The sequence below is a fragment of the Dasypus novemcinctus genome, chromosome 17, assembly GCF_030445035.2.
Source record: "Dasypus novemcinctus isolate mDasNov1 chromosome 17, mDasNov1.1.hap2, whole genome shotgun sequence".
In the NCBI taxonomy this organism is placed as follows: domain Eukaryota; kingdom Metazoa; phylum Chordata; class Mammalia; order Cingulata; family Dasypodidae; genus Dasypus; species Dasypus novemcinctus.
In genome coordinates this window covers 51923050-51944518 of record NC_080689.1, presented here as the reverse complement: position 1 = coordinate 51944518, position 21469 = coordinate 51923050, and the positions used below count along the sequence as shown (strand labels likewise).

Sequence of the window (21469 nt, the reverse complement as noted above, 5' to 3'; positions counted from 1 at the left end):
TCATCTTAAATTCAAAGGTACAAGTAGTTTGAAAGTAAAAGCTTGGCAAAAATACATACCATGCAAGTACTAACCAAAAGAGAATTGGGGTAGCTATACTAATATCAGCTAAAATAGACTTTAAGTTATGAAGGACAAAGATGGTAATTTATATTGACGGAGGGGACAATGTGAGAAAAGGATTTAACAATTATTTATGCACATAAAGCAGAGCCCTAAAATATATGAAGAAAATACTGACTGATTTGAAGGGAGAAACTGACAGTTCCACATTAACAGTAGGATATTTTAACTTTAGAAAGCAGTGTAGGGAAAAATCTACAGGACCTTGTAATAGGAAATGGATTTATGAATATCTCACCAAAAGCACGAGCAGCAAAAGAACTAATAGATAAATGGGACTTCCTCAAAATTAAAGCCTTCTGCACCTCAAAGGAGTTTGTCAAGAAAGTAAAAAGGGAGCCCACACAGTGGGAGAAAATATTTGGCAACCATATATCTGATAAGAAACTTATAACTTGCATATATAAAGAACTCCTATATCTTGAAAATAAAAAGATAAACAACCCATTTAAAAAATGGGAAAAAGACTTAAACAGACACTTCTCCGAAGAAGAAATACAAATGGCAAGAAAGCACATGAAAAAATGTTCCAAATCTCTAGCTATCAGGGAAATGCAAATCAAAACTACAATGAGATACCATCTTACACCCATAAGATTGGCAGCTATGAAAAAAACAGAAGAATACAAGTGCTGGAGAGGATGTGAAGGAAGGGGAACACTCATCCACTGCTGGTGGGAATGCAGAAGGATCCAACCATTCTGGAGGACAGTATGGCGGTTTCTCAAAAAACTAGCCATAGATTTGCCATATGACCCAGCAATACCACTGCTGGGTATATACCCAGCAGAACTGAAAACAAGAACACAAACCGATATATGTACACCAATGTTCATAGCAGCATTGTTCACTATTGCTAAAAGTTGGAATCAACCCAAATGCCCATCAACAGATGAGTGGATCAATAAAATGTGGTATATACACACAATGGAATACTACTCGGCTGTAAGAACAAACACACTACAAACACATGTGATAACATGGATGAATCTTGAGAACCTTATGTTGAGTGAAGCAACCCAGACATTGAAGGACAAATACTACATGACCTCAATGATATGAAATAAACAAGCTGCCCTAGATAGCAAGAGACTGAACGATAGGCTTACAGGAAATCGGAGGGTGGAGGAAGGATATGAGCCGATGTCTGCAGGGGTCGAATTTAAGACGAGATGGTGGTAAGTATGAACACAAAGAAGAGATAAAAGGGGGGCAAGGGGTTGCCTTTGGTTGGGGCTTTGCGGGTTTGAGGGTGGCTGGGGAGGGACGGATGGGTAACGTTGCCCAAAAGTGGGGGGAGGGAGGGGTAGCATACGAACCAGGAGAGGGTCAGGTGTTGGTGGAGAGTAAAATGCCGAGAAAATCATATCAAAATATAATAAAGAGGGTTACCTGTTTAGAATGCTCGGAGGGGAGGGTCTGATGCAGGACGGACTCCTGGGGAATGTCTAAATGCTCATTCTGCCAGAGTGGGTGACACCATGGGGTAGAAACCCAAGTAGTGAGAGTGGGGGTGGACCCACATCCTGGGGAGGACTAATGCCATCAAATAGAGGGAACTGTATCCCTCGAGAGAAAGGGTGGCTCCCAGGGCATTGGGGCAGTTGAGTAAGTTAGGACCTGAACACTATTCCATCTATCTCTGGAAGTGGCTCCTCAGGAAACGGAGGTTGGCTATCACTGAGGACACCAAGGTGGAAGGGAAAATGGACGTTAAATGTGTGGAACCAAAGTAAATGGGGGGTAAGAGAGGAGTTTCTTCAGAGTACACAAGGATGGATATAAAACATGTAATATTACACTATAACATATAGGAGATGACAGACTGATAATGTAAACCATAATGTAAAACATAGGATAACTAAAAATGTAAAGAACTGTGTATCCTAAAGTATGCACCACAATGTAAGCACAGATGTCACCTTGTTAGAAAGCTAATGTCTCAGACTCTGTACATCACTTTAAGTAAATATGATATGAATAGGGCGTAAGAGTATCACTGTGGAAGGGAAAAGGTTTTCTGGTGGATGTGTGGGAGTGCTGTATATTATATATATACATTGCTGTGGTCTAGGACTCCTGTGAAGAAAAGCTGAATAATTAGGGGGGAGGGGGGGAAAAAAAAAAAAGAAAAAGATAGGATGTGGAATTTTTTCAAGTCAACATTCTTTATCTAAGTTATTTATCTAACTTTATCCAAGTTCTTTATCTATCCTTTAAGCTCATCGCTATATGCCATTCCCTAGTAAGGGACCATGAAATTATATTGGGCTTCAAATTTCGGGGAGTTCTGGATCACAGAGTGTTTCAACAATGGCAATGGAGGGATACTGGTATGGGGTACCAATGACAGGTGATATATGGCTGACAGGGAGCTGTACAGAACATACGTCCAGGGTGCATGGTAATGTTTGTATATACTCATAGTGGCAACAATTAAAAACCACAGTAGGGGGGGTACTGGGTTCCTGGCCAGTGGTGCTCTGTCGTGGTCCCTAGGGGAGCAGCGACAGTCTCCCAGGTACAGTGGCGGGGACCGGGAGGGAGTGAGGGTTCAACAGTGAGCCCCTGATGCTAATGACTATGCTTGTCAGCTGATAAACCCAAAATAAGAACAAGGCCTAGAACAACTTTGTGCCTGGGAATTTCCTCCTGTCAGCCTTCATGTTACTCAAATGTGGCCAGTCTCGAAGCCAAACTCAGCATGTAAATGCAATGCCTTCCCCCCAGCATGGGACATGACACCCGGGGATGAGCCTCCCTGGCAACGAGGGACCACTATCAACTACCAACTGATGATGCAACTGGAAAATGACCTTATACGGAAGGTTCAATGCGGATCAGCAGAATATCCATGTCTACATAAAATACCATGACTTTAAAATGCTGTTTGACCTAAAGTAAGGGGGAAATGGAAAGGAGAAATGAGTTTATATGGCTACGAGTTTCTAAAAAAGAGTCTGGAGGCTGGCAGAAGGTTTGCCCTCATGCACAACTGAGCAGAGTCAGAGAGACAGATAAAGCAGATACAACCCCCAGATATTGGTTCCTTTGAGGGCTAAAGAGACCCACGGGAGTTATGGTCATGGCCGATGGGGTTAACTACCAGGGCAGATGGCCCCTCTTTGGAAATGGTGTTTATGTGTGATGAATCTGGACTCAGATGGGATCTCCCTTCATAAGACTTTCATGCCAATGTGCTGGAGGTGCAGTTAATGTTGGGGTTTAAGATATATTTAGGGGATTTGAATCTCTGGACTGACAATGTGATAGTCAGATCCTGAGCCTCAACAGACTCCAGCACCTACAATCTGATTTATTGGACTTACCACACTCAGCTAAGATGGAGTTGAAGAAGGACAACCACCACACCATGGAGCCTAGAGTGATTACAACTGAAAATGGGAGGATTGCATCCAGCATCCAGGTGGAATCTGACCCTCCTCTTGACATAGAGGTGCAATGGACACAACCAATCCAATGTCCACATAGAAGAGGTGGCATTGGAATGGGAAAAGTGGACATAGTGGACGAAGGGTATGGGGAAAGGCAGGAAGAGATGAGAGGTGGAGGCGTCTTTGGGACATGGAGCGGCCCTGGATGGTACTTCAGAGGCAATCACCGGACATTGTAAATCCTCACAGGGCCCACTGGATGGAATGGAGGAGAGTACGGGCTATGATGTGAACCAATGTATATGAGGTGCAGAGGTGCCCAAAGATGTACTTACAAAATCCAATGGATGTGTCATGATGATGGGAACGAGTGTTGTTGGGGGAGGGGGAGAGTGGGGGTGGGGGGATGGGGTTGAATGGGACCTCACATATATATTTTTAATGTAATATTATTACAAAGTCAATAAAAAATAAAAAAAATAAAAAAAAAACCAGTAGGATATTTTAACATACCATTTTCAATAATGGATGGAAAATCTAGTCAGAAGATCAATAAGAAAGTACAGGACTTGAATGATATACTGAACCACCTAGAGCTAACAAATATATAAAGAACACTGCACCCAATGAAACAGAACACACATTCTTCTTTAGTATACATAGATCATTCTACAGGACAGAATGTATGTTGAATCACAAAACAAGTCTCAATAAATTAAAAAATATTGAAATCATACAATGTATATTCTCCAACCACGATGGAATGAAGCTAGAAATCAATAAAATGGGAAGAAGTGGAAAATTCATGAATACTTGGAAATTTAAAAACATACTCTTAAACAATCAATGAGTTAAAGAAGAATCAAAGCAAAATTAGGAAATATCTTGAGGTGAATGAAAACTAATACAATATACTAAAACTTATGGGATGATGTGAAGACAGTAGCTCTAAATGCTACATTAAAAAAGAAGTAAGAGGACAAAACAGAAGTGGGCAAAAAAACATGCAGCAGTCCTACAAAGAAGCAGCTGAGTAGGGTCGGAGTCCTGCTGGACTGGGTTGTTTTGGGTGTTTGCAGGGCAGGAGATGTCTGGACATCGATTTGGTGGGACGGTGACAGAAGAGATTCTTGCAAGAGGTAGAATTGTGGGTCTCTTGCACGGAGGTCGGAGGACCCTTCCCCCTGGGGCAGGCGACCCGGCTGCGGCAATTCCTGAAGGCTTTGTTGTGCTGGGGTGTTCCCAAGCCCTGAGCAGTCTGCTTCGGGGGCTTGCAGGGTGGGAGGTATCTGGATGTCGATTTGGTGAGACAGTGACGGAGGAGATTCTTGTGAGAGGTGGAATTTTGGGTTTCTAACACAGAGGTCAGAGGTTGTGGGTGGAGCCCCTCCCCCTAGGGCTGGCGGCCCAGCCATGGTGATCCCGGAAATCTTTGTTGTGCTGTGGTGTTCTCAAACCCTGAGCGGGTTGTTTCAGGGGCTTGCAGGGCAGGAGGTGTCTGGATGTCGATTTGGTGAGACAGTGACAGAAGAGATTCTTATGAGGTGGAATTTGGGGTTTCTGACACAGAGGTCAGAAGTTGTGGGTGGGACCCCTCCCCCTAGGGCTGACAGCCCGGCCATGGCGATCCCTGAAGGCTTTGTTGTGCTGCGGTGTTCCCAAACCCCGTGTTAACCAGATGTGTGGTTTCCAGGTCTGTGTCCCCTAAATCCTGGTGGCCCATGCTCCAGAGACTCACAGACTTTGAGTCAGCAATATCACGGACTTCCCATCCCCAAATCCACCACACCCTGATCCGTCTGAGGTCCCTGATTACCCTAGCCCTCCGCATTTTTTGTTTTTTTGTTTTGTTTTGTTTTTCTCTCTCCTTGAGCTTGGAGGAGTGTACCAGCTGACTTGGGGAGAGTGTGGGAAGAAAGGAGAGGCGAATCTGCTGAGAAAGCCCAACTTACCTAAACGTCCTAGGATAGGAAACTTGGTCTGGGAGAAGGTGGAGTCAGAAAATCAATTAGACCTCCCCTAGCACACCTAAGGGGGAGGGACCGTAGCAGGTGCTATCCAAGCTTCCAATAGCATATTTGGGGTTTCTGGTGAAGTGTAGGTGCTCTCACACTGGAAATAAAGAGTCATACTCTTCTGTGTTGAGTTGGTTCAACAAGGACCTACTTGAATCTCCTACTGGACCTCTCAGGAAGCTTGCCTGCTGCCCTGGGAGAGAGAGAAGTGAGGAAGGGAGAAAAGGGGAAGGTCAGATCCCTAAGCATATTATTTAACTGCAAAGAGGATTTCTAGCTTGAAACGTTGGTTCATTTTTTTTTTTTTCCTCGTGGTTGCTAATATTGCATTGTCTCCTGGTCTTTTCTCCTGTTTTAGCCCCCAAGGTTTTTTTTCATGTATTTAGTTTTTTTTTTTTCTTTTTCTTGCTTGTTTCTCCCCCTTTTCTATGCACCCCCCCCCTTTTTCTCTTCTCTTTTTTTTTCTTTTCTCTCTTTTTTCTTTTCTTTTCTTTATATAACAGGTGCTGCAGGGAATGCTTCACATTTGCTAGGTTTCCTCATCCTCCATTTCCTCTTTTCTGTGTGTATTGATTTTGGTCACCTACACTATCCCCTTTCCCCTACATCTTTCTATCCTCCATCATCTACTACAGCTAATAAATGAATTCAGCAAAGTGGCGGGGTACAAGATCAACACCAAAAATCAGGGGAGAAGATGTGGTTCAAGCAGCTGAAATTCTGCCTCTCACATGGGAGGTCCTGGTTTCAGTGCCTCCTGAAAAAAACAAAAACAAAACAAAACAAAAAAACCCAAAAAATAATAAACCAACTCAGGGAAGCCAGTGTGGCTCAGTGGTTGAGTACCAGCTTCCCACATATGAGGTTTGGGGTCAATCCCCAGGCCCCAGTACTAAAAAAAAAAAATCAGTTTTTATACATAAGCAATGAACAATCAGAAGAAGAAAGCCAGAAAAAATAATTTCCACTGACGATAGCTACTAAAAGAAAAATACCTAAGAATAAATCTTACTAAGGATGTAAAGGACTTGTACACAGAAACTACAAAAAATTGCTAAAAGAGATCAAAGAAAACCTAAATAAATGGAAGGACATTCTGTGTTCTTGGATTAGAAGACTGCATATCATTAAGACGTGAATCCTACTAAAAGCAATTTATAAATTCAATGCAATCCCAAATGAATTCAGCAAAGTGGCGGGGTACAAGATCAACACCAAAAATCAGGGTAGCAGATGTGGCTCACGCAGCTAAAATTCTGCCTAAAAATTACAAGAGACTTCTTTGGAGAAACGGAAAAGCCAGTCATCAAATTTATATGGAAGGGAAATGGGCCCTGAACAGCTATAAACATCTTGAAAAAGAAGAATGAAGTTGGAGCACTCAGACTTCACAATCTGAAAACTTATTACAAAGCCACAGTACAGACATATAGACCAATGGAATCAAACTAAGATTTCAGAAATCAACGTCACATTTATGGCCAACTGATTTTTAACAAGTTGGCAAAGACCACTCGGCTGGGAAAGAAAAGTCTCTTCAACAAATGGTGTTGGGAAATTGAATCTCTATTTGCAAAAAAGGGAAGTAGGACTCATACCTCATACCTTATAAAACATTCCTAAAAATGGATCAAAGACCTAAATATAAGATCTAGAACTATAACCCCCCCCCGGAAGAAAGCATAGGGAAGCATCTTCAGGACCGTGTGTTAGGCAATAGTTTCTTAGACTTTACAACCCAAAGCACAAGCAACAAAAGAAAATATAGATAAATGGGACCTCATCAAAAACAAAAATTTTGCATCTCAAAGGACTTTATCATGAAAATAAAATAACAGCCTACACAATGGAAGAAAATATTTGTAAACTACACATCTGAAAATGGCTTAATATTTAGAATATATTAAGAAATCCTTCAACTTAAAAATAAAAAAACAAACAACCTAATTAAAAAATGGGCAAAAGACTTGAACAGACATCTCTCCAAAAGAATACATACATGAAAAGATGATCAACATCATTAGCCATCAGGGAAATGCAAATCAAAACCATAATGAGATGCTGTGATCAGCTCACAATAGGTTGGCTTGAAGGGAAGACAACACAGAACTTTACAAAATAAAGGAACAGAGAGAGAGACGAGAGGAGATAAAGATGGGACCAGGGGACTCAAAGCTTCTGGAACTGAGAGCACCTTGACCCTAATTTCCACCTCATATTTACTGGAAACTACCAAGCAGCTGTTTGCTATCTGAACTGCAACATCATCTACAATAATAAGGAACAACTGCAACATCTACAATAAGGCAACTTTTACAATAGAACAGGTGAAACTCTTTTTCCTAATGGGATATCATTTCAAACCCATTAGAATGGCTGCTATTTAAAAAACACAAAATAATCAGTGTTGAAATAGAATTACTCATTCATTGCTAGTGTTAATATAAAATGGTACAATGACTGTAGATAGTTTGACAATTCCTCATAAAGCCAAATATAGAACTACTATATGACCTAGCAATCCCACTACTCAGTATATACCCAAGAGAATTCAAAGTAGGGACTGGAACAGATATTTGCACACCAATATATATAGCAGCATTATTCACAATTGCCAGAAGATGGAAGCAACCCAAGTTTCTATCAACCAATGAATGGATAAACAAATACAATAAAATGGAATATTATTGAGCTGTAAAAGGAATTAAAGTTCTGATACATGTGACAATTTGGATGAACCTTGAAGAAATCATGTTGAGGAAGCCAGACACAAAAGGACAAATATCGGGTGATCTCACTGATTTGAAATAACTAGAATAAGCAAACTCAGAGTAGGTTACCAGGGGATGGGGTGGGATAGGGAATGGGAAGTTAAGGCTTAAAATGCACAGGGTTCCCATTTAGAATGACGGAATTGTTTTGTTATTGGATGGTAGCTGTGGTAACACAACATTGAGAACACAATTAACAGCACTGAAGTATATATCTGTGATTGAAAAGGGAAATGTTAGATTGTATAATATGACAGAATAAAAGTTAAAAACAAAAACCCCATGGAACTATACTACACAAACAGTGAACCCTAGGTTAAACCATGGATTACAGCTAGTAAAATGTGCTATTATCAACTGTTTCAAATATTCCCACCAATGCAAGGTATGGGTAATAGGTTGGTACACAGGAATTCTATATTTTATATTAATACATGATTGTTCTGTAAACGCACAACTTCTCTAATAAATAATAATAAATAAAAAATAAACTATGAGATAGAAAAGGCTATAGATGATAAAATTTAAGCGAACTACCCTATGCTACTTAATAATAGAAATATAAATAGGATTCTAAGTATTAGTAATATATATACTGAGTTGTATGACAAAAATTAAAAGTTAGATCTAGCCCCTCAAATATCTGATGAAAAAAAGATCAAAAGTGAATAAATGTATCGCATGTATTTTGGCACAAATTTAACAACATTACCACCTAAAAAATGGCAAGTGTTATATTATTTCCACCATTTCAAATATTTAACAACACTCCTATTAGGGAGTGTATAACATAATTTTAACACTTTGGTATGGATAGAAGGTGCCAAACACAGGGCAGGGGCAATAGGTAGACCTAATTGAGAAGCCACATGCAAGGAACACTATATCAGAAACAGCCACACCCCAGAGGTAGTGACCACAAGCACTTCTTTTATAACTTGATCTAACCTTGAGACACTGCTAATTAGGACAGTGAATATCAGAAATAGTGCTTATAGGTAAAATGAATAGCTTGTTGGTTAACAAGATGAATGTTAGAAATGGACTTTTATACATGGATAAATTGTGAATTAGATAAATATGTTTTATGGTTGCTCTCCTTCCATGCATAAACAGGATATAAAACACCATATAGGTCTTTAGACGTTACTCAGAAATGCTACCTGGGATTGACTCCTTAACACAGCCCTATATCAAATCATTCATTGGTTTGGGAACATTTCTAGTTGCCAATTGCTCACCAAAAGGGCAAATGAATTCTGCCTAAAATGAAAGAGAGCTGGAAGCTTCCCTCATGGACCTTACAGAACAGATTGTTATGAAAATGCTTTATGCCTGCAGGCCAATTAATGTGTGATCAAAAAATGTCTACATGTAACAGAACGTAGGCATTTCATTATAAGCTGGTAGTAAGGTAATAAGGTTACATTATAATCCGTAGTCACTGGCCACCATTATCTACCCACCTTAAAAAAACTCTTAAGATTTGTATACGATTAGCCCAGTTTAGGTCACTTCACAACAACACTCAGATTTTTTTTTTTTTTTTTTTTCAGTTTAGATAGTCTCTGGACAATTGTTAAATATAAAACGTCCCTATGATTTTTAAAATTTCTTAACCAGTAAATCTTAGGAAACAGTCCTGAATTTTTATAGTCTATATAGCTAAAAACCTCCATCCTCACACGATTTAAAAAAACTTTCTGATATTAACTTTCTTTAAAGGGTAAATATAGAGTTTGTGTTACAAATAACATTTAAGATAGCAAGATAAGATAGCAAGACAGGAAAGTTGGGTTATCCTCTGACAGAGACACTTTTAAACAATTTAAAATCATATGAGATAGGTGCTATTTTTCAGGAACATCAGAATTTATGAGGACAATCTAGGGTTAAAGCATCACACAAATAGTTTCAAAATGTAAGCAGCAACACAGCTATCACTACAAGGGACATTCAATTTGTGCAAAGAAGCAGAGAACAGATGAAAGACTCAATAATGGGCTGCAGATGACTGGCATAAAAACTACTGAGTACTTGAATTTGTCTAAGCTATAGATAGCACGTTTTCATCTTCATGTTATGAAGGTGAAACAGCACCTTGCATTCTACCACATGATTGCTGATAACACGGTGGATAGTAGAATGCCTGAATTTGAATGTGGTAATTTTTAAAGGAGATACGGTGGCTACATAGAGTTCTTCATCTCCTCCTTCAGGTGGCTATATTAGCAGCTTGTATGGCCACCTCCAAACCTACCTCAAGGACAAAGTATAAAATACATTGTTACAACACATACATTCTCGCATTTCCAGATTCTGGTGCTACAGAATGCACGTGTTAAGTGTTTTTAAAAAGTTATTTGGAAAGGTGAGGCAAAGGAGGATTCTCAAATTGATGCCCCAACATCATAGCTTCCAGTATAATTAAATACTTAAATAAATATTTTGTAGTGCTGAGCTTGCTTCAGGGCAAGTTATAGATCTTTTTTTTAAATTAAAAAAATCATGAAGATAATTAACATAGTTTCTTGTGATGTTTTAGGTACAGCCCTGCTTAAAAGAAGGAAGCTAAGCAGGTGATTTCTTAAAATACTTTTCAGCTCCAGGGTGATAAAAATATCTTAAACTTTCTGTAGTTGAAAAAAGTCTTAACTAACCATAAAAATTTAAAACTGAACAAGCATATATAGATAAGGTGTAATTCTCTAAAATACAGTACAAAAAATAAAAAGAGGTAAGATAAAGATCAATTAACATTTTCAGCTAAAAATTAGCAGACATTGTTAAAATACAAGATTCAACACTACAAATTACTCCCATTTCAAATAGAGAATTTACCCGGTTACAGGAAACTTTTTCAATAACTAATTATAGATAAGACATGGTTTGTGTGTATATCTACTACACAGATCTCTATAAGAATTGTATAACTTCATCAACCCTAATCACATGTAGAATTATTTTCTTTAGAGCATTTAATATGAAATCTTGAAGATTACATCATATGAAATACACTAGAGAGACCATGTGACAGCATATCTCTTTTCCTGTAGTGGAAATGGCTAAACATTTCTTACAGCATGGATTTCTATAACACTAGTTCCTGCTTAAGTCAGATCATTAACAACTCAACTAACCATAATGATCATTTACCATTATCAGGTATTATTTTAAGCACATGTGTTAAGTCAGAACACTCTTAAGAAGCAGGCACTGCTATTATCCCCATTTTACAGCTAAATAAATTGAGGTATGGAGAGGTTCATTGCCTTTCCCAGAATCACACAGCTAGGATGTGTTCAGAAATTGCACTCTTCACTCCCACTACTAATGCCTCTGAAGAGGCAAAGACAAATAACTGCACCTGACTGTTTGAAAGAAAGAAGAGCTGAAATTTTCACAGACACATTGTTCTATTAAGAAAAAATTACCTTCCAATTCCACTTATGTTCTAAGATTTATTTATTTATTTATTTCTCTCCCCTTCCTCCCCCACCCCGGTTGTCTGTTCTCTGTGTCTATTTGCTGCGTCTTCTTTGACCGCTTCTGTTGTTGTCAGCGGCACGGGAATCCATGTTTCTTTTTGTTGCATCATCTTGTGTCATCCCTCCGTGTGGGCGGCACCATTCATAGGCAGGCTGCACTTTCTTTGGTGCTGGGTGGCTCTCCTTACGGGGCGCACTCCTTGCACGCATCAGCACTGCGCATGGGCCAGCTCCACACGGGTCAAGGAGGCCCGGGTTTGAACCGCGGACCTCCCATGTGGCAGACGGATACCCTAAACACTGAGCCAAGTCCATCGCCTCTACTTATGTTCTATATATCCCTTGTAGAAAAAATGATCAAACACCATTTAGAAAGTTTATGAGTATTTTTATCATTTGTTTAGTGAGCTGCTTTGAGTTAATATTTATTTGATCTTCGTTAACATCTTTTTAAATGGTGTTAAATGAGGGCTGGTGTTGTTAACCCTGTTTCCAGATGAGGAAGGAAATTTAGGCCCAGGAAGTTTAAAATCACTGTAAGTTTATCAAGACACATCTGTAAGAGTTTGACATAGTAGTTTAAATCCTATCATCAGTTCTACTATTGTTTCATCTGCAGTTTTATTTTTGGTTTTTGGGGCTTTTTTTTTTTAGGTAGATGTAGGCCAAGAAGAGTCCATGGCTGGGTATCTTCCATCCACTATTAGGCAAAAGGGGTTTGCCTGTTAAGCAAAAGGGGTTATGATAAATGACCTTTCCCCTTCACATACTACAGTAGTCCACTTGGCAGACATATTTTTGTTTATTCACTAACATAGCGGCAAAAGTAAGTACCTTAAAAGATAGTGTCTTTGAAAACTAAAGCCTTAAAGAGATTTTTATTTGGAGTGTATTATTTAAGGGTTATTTCAGGTTAACTATTAATAAAAATTCCAATCTACTTCCTTTACTTTGGAAATAGCTTTGGAAATAGCTTTCCATCAATCAAATTGTGCCCATGGGGCTGGGATGTACCTGGTATGGCACCCAATATACGGTTAGTACTGAAATTATAATACAAGCAACACCATCACCACCAGGTTACTGCATGCAAAGTGATCTGATATAAAGCCATGCATAGCTAAGAATCTAAAGAACCGTAAGCAGTAATTCAGCCCTTTTAAAAATACAGTAATTTGTATATGATGTCTACATGTTCATATTTTTGGCAGTTAGAAAATATTCATTGCATAGGACAAAAAGGTACATTTTCCTAAATGCTTGTCTATTTTTAAGAAGAGAATAGGATCCTTTTATGGGTTCAAAAGTTTCATAAGAGGTAGGGATGATAAAACCAGTGCACCTCTCTTCATAAGGTTTTTAAAAGTATGTGGGTATGTATATGTGTGTTTCGGGACAGGGAGCACAGAAAGTGGGGAGAACTTAGAAGACAATGGGAAAGATCTGCTTGTTTTTAGAAATTAGAAAAAATCAGAAGTCACAGAAAGAGGTATTTAACAAAGATAAAAATTTGAACTTCATTAAATCTATGACAAACATCATACCATCTGTAGGTTTTATTTATTAATACATGGGTTTTAAGAGGATGCAGTAACATGAAATATATGAAAGTGCTTTGTAAATGGTTTATGTGCTATAGAATTCAAAATATTAAACGGCATCAGAACTTTAGATAAACCATGATTCATTTATGCCTAAAACATTGCATTTATAAAGCCTAACAACAAAAATTTTATATTTTATTTTGAAAAAAAATAACAACTAAAAAGGTTTTACATTGTATTTTATATACTTAAAAAGTATCAATTTATATGGTTCAATGAAGAAAAGCAAGGTATAAAATATTATTCTATTCTTATTGTATATTAAAAATTTGCATGTATATTTCTGAAGATACACACCAGAAACCTAACAGTAAATTCTTTGGGGAAAAGAAAAGTACTTTTTATTCTTATGTACAAAGTTGAAAATAACTTTGACCATCTATTACTTTTTCAATTAAAAAATTAATTTTAAAAACTAATAAGGAAATAAAATTATTCACTTTCCTGTTTTACTACTGAAAGCTTAGTAAAATTCAAAGCATAATTTTAAGAAAAATTTCAAGGAAACTTATTGAAAAAGCAGTGGTATGTTATCTGGGACATTTTATATACTTTTTTTCTTTAGTAGAGAAATTGTGGGTTTATAGAACAATCTTGTAAAAAAGACTGTACGCCATACAGCACCTTATTGTTAACACCTTGCACTGATGTGGACATTTGTTACAACTGATAATAGAACATTTTTATAATTGTACTATTAACTATAGTCCATGCTTTAAGTTAGGGTTCACTGTGTGTAGTGTAGTTGCAACAAAAGATTTCCCCTTTTAACCACATTAGGATATATATTTAGTGTTGTTAATTACATTCACAATGTTGTGCTACCATCATCACAATCCATTACCAAAATATCTATTTCCATCGTTCTAAATAGGAACCCTGTACATTTTAAACCTTAACTTTTCATTCCCTATCCCCATCCTGGCCCCTAGTAACCTATATTCTAGATTCTGACTCTATAAGTTTCTTTATTCTAATTATTTCATAGAAAAACATGTAATGCTTCACAAATTTGCATGTCATCCCTGTGCAGTAGCCATGCTAATCTCTGTATCATTCCAATTTTAGTATATATGCTGCTGAAGTGAGCACTTATGCATATACTTTTAAAAATGAAACAGATTTAACATTTATTTATTTCTCATTTCCCCAAATCCCACAGTTCCCTACTTAGAATTTGATACAACTTTTCAGTTTAGAGTAATGACATGGGTAGCTTCAGGGCTAGAATTCAAACTTCATGTTCAGTTGCATGAGTATTACTGCCTTATGTAATTTTAAAAATAACTCCATATTTCTAAGACATAACGTAGTACTACACTTTAGAATTTCTTGAGATAGTTCTTATTTAGCTGTTGTAGAGGTAGTTCATTTGTTTTATTTTCAAAGGAAAGAAATTTCCTATAGATGAGAAGTGTGGGAAAAGAAAATGTTCTATGGTTATGACATTTCAATAGCAAAGATGCCATATTTTTAAATAGGTGTGATCAATTCCTTATTGTTTAAACTGTTAATAATATAATGACAGCCTAAAGACATGGAAACATAGGAAATAAAAGTTTTGTCTTTTTATTTAAAATCAAGAATTATATCAATTCTTTCAGAAAACAGTACAATGTCATGAAAAATGAACTTTAAAAACTTTGTATTGTAGTAGTGTATATATGACCCCGAATTTCCCATATTTTATCTCTTTCCATTATACAATTCAGTACTACTAATTACATTAGTTAATAAAAAAGAGAAAAGTAAAAAAAGAAAGTTATTAACATTGTATTACATATTCTGTAAAGCGAAAAAAACTGAATAAGTATAGGAACTGAATCAGGAAAATTTAACGTTTCATTTGACATGTGATTAGACATAACAATAAATCCTACTGACTATATACTAAGAAAGGAGAAGTCAGATTCTCAGAGTTCGTTCAAGCTACCTCAATAGGCAAAGCATTTTGGGTCCTGGAATACCTTTCTATCAGTAGCTTTAATGACAACCAAAAGGCCAATTTAATGATATTAGCAGACCTCATCCACAGTCTAATATCCCTATAATGAAAGTTGAAATTCTGACTAGACTACAGAGGCAGAGATTTTTTAGAACTAACAGAAGGTAATAAAGATATTCAAATAATTCAAAATAACGCTGGAAAGGAAGATTTATGCAGGGTCACACCGTTCATGCACAATTTGAGGCAGAGTCCCAAACAGGCTTGTGATGGAATCTCTATAAGGAACTGATATATTCTAGTAAAAGTAAAGTCCTAAAATTAAATACTGAGCTCCATTTTTATCTTTATCATCATTTTAAATTGGAATTATCTCCTAAAAGATAGAGGGGAAGTATGAATTATGTTGAAGTGGTTTGTTGGCAAAAAGAGTATAAAGGACCAGTTGAGAAGCTTAAGGGACAGATGGGCACTAAAGAATAATATTACACAATTTATTATTTCTCTTTACATTATTTTAAGAGTACACTGAGGGAAGCAGACTTGGCCCAGTGGTTAGTGTGTCTGTCTATCACTGTGCGTGGAGCTGGCCCATGCACAGTGCTGATGCATTCAAGGAGTGCCGTGCCACACAGGGGTGTCCCTGTGCAAGGGAGCTCCACGCGCAAGGTGTGCGCCCCATAAGGAGAGCCGCCCAGTGCGATAGAAAGTGCAGTCTACCCAGGAATGGAGCCGCACACACGGAGAACTGACACAACAAGATGACGCAACAAAAAGAAACAGATTCCTGTGCCTCTGACAACAACAGGAGCGGACAAAGAAAACACAGCAAACAGATACAGAGAACAGACAAGTGGGCAGGTGGGAGGGTGAAGGGAAGAGAAATAAATAAATAAATCTTAAAAAAAAAAAAGAGTACATTGAGAAGAATGCCAAAACCATAGGACATAAAATCAAGTCCAATTTATACCATATCTACTCTTTAAGTTTTTTTAAGACCAAAATCCTTATTCCAGGCTACTTCTATATATTAGGGAAGGGAAAGGAAGCTAGGTTTTAATAAGGCCCATTGATCTACAGTGGAAAAATTGAAAGGAAAAAAAAAAAGGCAGTTACTTAGAGCGGTGTATGTTTTAAAGGTACCAAGGGGTGGGGGGATCAGAGAATGAACCCGTGACCTTATATGTGAGAAGCTGGAACTCAACCACTGAGCTACACTGGCTCCCCTGAGTTGGTTTTTGTTTTTGCTTGTTGTTTCTGTTTTCCTTAAGAAGCACCAGAAACCCCATCCCGGGATCTCCCATGTGGGAAGCAGGCACTCAACTGCTTGAGCCACATCTGCCCCTGAGGTCTATATATTTTCCAAATGAATTTTGTATATTTTAAAAAGAAAAAACATAAAATTTCCCTAATCTGAATTCATGGCTTATTAAAACTTTAATGCCAATAAAAGAGGCAAAGTATAGATATTAACAAAGAAAAAAGTAGAAAAGAATCAGAGAACAAGTGTACATGGTGAAGATAGGATTGAAGGTGAAGTTGGTTTAGAAGGTGGTGAGAACAATGGCAAGTACAACAGTGGAACTGTCCAGATCCCTCAAGGAACTTTATCAAGAAAGAAGGAAGACTGAGGATTTGGGTAGAGAGTAACTACTTATATTTCTGAACTACTACCAGCCCAGGTATATGCAATCTGAATTGGAGATTCAATGTGTTGTCTAAAGTTGGTAAGTTATGAAACAGTACAAGCATATTATATACAACTAGAACCACTGAGGGAACCACCAGAAGAATGAGAATCCAAAGCAGTTAAAAGAGGCTGTCTCAGCTGCTATGGTTTGGCAGTTCCTCAGAAAGTTAAGTATAGTGTTACCATATGACCTGGCAATCCCACTTCTAGGAATATACTCAAAAGAACTGAAGCAAGGACTTGAACAGATATTTGCACATTGATATTCAAAGAGCATTACACACAATTTTCAAAAGATGGATGCAACCCAAGTTCTACCAACTGATGAAAGGATAAATAAAAAATGGTCTATATATGATGGAATATTATTCAGCCTTGAAAAGGAATGAAGTTCTGATACATCCAATAACATGGGTGAACCTTGAAGACATCATGTTGAGTGAAATAAGCCAAACACAAAAGGACATGTATTTTATGATCTGATTTGAAACAATTAAAATAAGCAAGTTCACAGAGTCAGAAACAAGAATACAGGTTACCAAGTGCCAGTGTGGGGGTAAGGAATGGGGAGTTAATGCTAATATGATACAGAATTTCTGTTTAATGGCAAAGTTTTGGTAATAGATTTTGGCAATCCAATTAACATCATCGAACTACATGCATAAATGTGGTTAAAATGGAAATTTTTAGGCTTTATATATGTTACAAGAATATAAGTTTTGTAAAAAAACAAACAGGGTTGTACTATATAAACAGTGAACCCTAACATAAAAACTATGAAATATAGTTAATAATATAATTATAACAATATTCTTTCATCAATTATAACAAAGGTGCCACACTAATACAAATACTACTAATAGAGGGGTATATGGGAATTCTGTATTTTCTGCATGATTTTTCTATATACCTACAACTTCTTGAATAAAAAATTATTAAAAAATGTGTGTGCCTCAAGGGAGTGGGGAAGAGGTAGGAAGGGAGGGGCAGAAGAATATTGATTTCCATTAAAAGTTGTCCCGTACTTTTTGGTTTGTTACCAGGTGCCTGCATTGATAAAAAATAAAAACTTAACTTTAAACTCAAATTACAAGGGGCCTGATCTGTCCTAAAGTTCCTTTTTTTGTTTTGTTTTGTTTTCTTCTTTTTCTCCCTCCCTCCTTCCTTCTTCTTCTTCTTCTTTTTTTTTTTTTTTAATAATTCCATCAAGACATTCTGGTCAAAAACAGATTTGATTTTTTTTTCTTTATATACACACACTAGTTATGGATAATTAGCAAAGCATTCATTCTTCTATTTGCTTTGGCTGAGAACTGACTTGTCTTGTTTTAGTGTTAAAGATTTCACTATCTATGGGGAAGATATGAAGAGTTACTTATTTAAACATACAAGGTAAATCAAAGAGTTTATACAAGTTTTGGACAAACAATAAAAAGTGTTTAAGTAGATTCGACTTCAACTGCAGAGTTTATCCAACTTAGAAAATGCTATGTGCTTTTTCTCTCTTTATCCAAAATAGGCTTTGCAAACGTATCTATTTAGCATTTTATTTTTGATGGCATGGAAGAAAAATGTATTTAAAGAAGATTTGATACTAAATATGGCAGAAGCAATGATTATGTTATTAAATTTTTAAATATGCGAAGACAGTCTTTTAAAAACTATGTTTATAAAAAACAATAAAAACTACCTGTATTGCAAAAAACAAAAAAACAACAGAAAAACTGTTTAAGTTCAGGGTTTCTGGAAATAAACAAATTTAGCCTAGCATATAGTCACTTACAGTATCTTTATTTTTCAGATGGACGATGTTTAAAAAACAAAATTCAATTGGATGAAAGGTTTTCTTAATATATGAAGACAAGAAGAGTCAGTAAAAGCAAATGCTCTCTATTCTATCCTTTAATTAATATATGAAGACATATGAAGTCAGTGAAAAATGAAAATGCTCTCTATCTTATCTTTTAATAATTTTTATAAAATCAAATATCTAAATAAAACTAGTTTATCCAGCTAACCAGAAATATGTCACAGCAATTAAGCTCCTTACAATATTTGTTTGATTTAAAAGATAAGCAGTTAAAACCAGTAAGAGGTTTTAAAACAAACTGAATAACTTTGAGTGGATTGTCAAGAATCAGGTCCACCAATATAGGTTGGGATTTGGGGTGAAGAAAAATAAAGGTAGATAGGCAAAAAATGCTATGGATTATTTACAAAGCAGCCATTAAGGAACAGAGAAGGCTAGATTTGAAGTCAAGTCCTCAGATTTCCATTGTATTCCTGGCCTAATGATAGTACCTCAAAAAAAGGGACAGAATTAGGCGGCAGAAGGAACTAAATGTGAGGGCACGGATAAGAAATATTGGATGCTTAAGATACAGGACATTCTGGGCCTACTTGATTTATAGTACACAAGACTTCAGATCCAGGGCTTAACCTTAGACAGTTCCTCTGACATAAATACAGATTCCTTTTCATTCTTTTTTCTCTTTTTCCTAACTCATGTTTGGTAACTACTATTTCTTTCAAATGAAGCTCAGTTATACCCCTCTCATATTTTTCTTTAACATTGGAGAATAAAAAGACTTGTTTAGTCTTTTGTATTTCTTCTTTCTTTAGTAGCTCATGTGTAGCACAGAGACATTATTTACGAATAAGTATTACTACCAGTTTAGACTTATTTTCAATCTCCTAAAAGGTAATTAGACTTTTTTTTATCAAATTAAATTGAACAATCTCAGGTGGCTCCCTTCAATTTTATTTTGTTTTTTACCACACACCCCCAGTCATCACTTTCATTTTATATGATCTACTTGTTGACATGTATCTATTGAAATCTACTTCTAAACTCAACTCTGAACTTAGTCACAAAAACTGTCCTTAAATCAAAAAGAAAGACCATTCCAAAAGCCTGAGTGACTGATGGGTTTTGTATAATAATCTGAAGCCCTATAGATTTTCACTGGGTCAAGCTCACTGGGGTAAATTCCAAAGTGAGAGTCACTGCAGGGAGAACAGAGGTCCCCTCATAGCTCACACCTGGGAACCAGTTCCATGAGTGGCTGAAAAGAACTCAGTCATTGTGGAACTCATTTAGTTAATAAACACACTGCTTCTACATCAGGGGTTCTTAACAAGGAGTCCGTGGGCCTGAAATAAAAAACAAAAATAAAAACATTTTTCTTGTGTGGATGTGTTGGTGCGGGTGTGCTATATTTATTAAATAATACAGTATAGTGTGGACTTAGTAGGGGGTCCATAGTTTTCACCTGACTGGCAAAGTTTCTGTGGAACAAAAAAGGTTAAGAACCTCTGTTTTACATACTTATGCAAAAGCATCAATTCTAAACGCACCTCTATAAAAGTCTAAAAATAACATAGGCATACTGCACACTTGAAAATAAGAACTGTACTAATGCTAATTACGAATTTAATCTACTCAAAATGCAAAGAATAGCAACCTAGAAAATTTATACAACATGAATGTGTTCAAAAGAAAAAAAGAAAAATGGCAAACTACATCTGTCAATGGGGTTATGGATAAATATGATGGGGTTATGGATAACTTTTCCTTTTTCATATTTAAATTTAATTAAATTTAACATTCCCAGTGTTTCTATTATATTGATTGTGTAATATGATTTATTAAAAAAGAGATCCATTAAGTTTTAACAAAAATAAGTCTAAAGAATAAAAAAGTCATATGTATCAATTTTATTTGCACATTATACCCAGCACATCTGATTTACAGAATCTATAACAACACATTCCCTCTTCAGGTATTAAATTAAGAACAATGCTGGTAATGGGGCTTAAAGATCTCGCTCTAAATTTACTGAGAATGAAATCAACCCATTTATTGAACATTTAGAAGTACACAACCGCTCTGGGTAATATGAGTTTATTATTAGTTTACATATATATATTAAAGCTGCCTAAAATTAGCAGGGAAGGACAAAACTATCATCTGAAAAATTAAATAATAGTGTAAGATTAAATTGAAAGAAGAGCCAAAAGTTTGATATATGAGTAAATGACAAATTCATTTTTCAAAAACTTATTGAGGGTCTACTATTCATAAAACATTAGTCTATGTGTGGAAATTAGTTATGTACACTTAGATTTCTGACTCCAAAAATAAGCAAAAATATGGGATTTTTTAGAAGAAGAAAGAACATGAATCACTAAAATATCTGGACTATAGGAAATTACGGCTTAGAGGCAGATCTGTTAAAGTACACAGACTCTGTAGCTCACATAACTGGAAATTCATGCCCTATTCTTAAATTGGCTTAGACAACAGCATATGTAGCACTTTAATTTTTAACTGCAGCAATTGACATACTTTAAAAGTAGATGCAGAGATCTGAAATAATGCTCTGTAAGTAGTACTTGTAAGCCAATATTAATCCAAGTTTAACCTATCTATAACAAT

General features: G+C 36.6%; 1 protein-coding gene and 1 non-coding gene across 19 annotated transcripts in view; both read right to left on the bottom strand.

The window, feature by feature from the left end:
• Nucleotides 1–21469, bottom strand: part of EHBP1 (EH domain binding protein 1) — a 524220-nt gene that overhangs the window by 293944 nt on the left and 208807 nt on the right. The gene's annotated exons all lie outside the window — the stretch shown is intronic.
• On the bottom strand, nt 14385–14488 carry LOC111766764 (U6 spliceosomal RNA). The gene has a single exon (XR_002798730.1). It is a non-coding gene; the product is annotated as a U6 spliceosomal RNA (small nuclear RNA).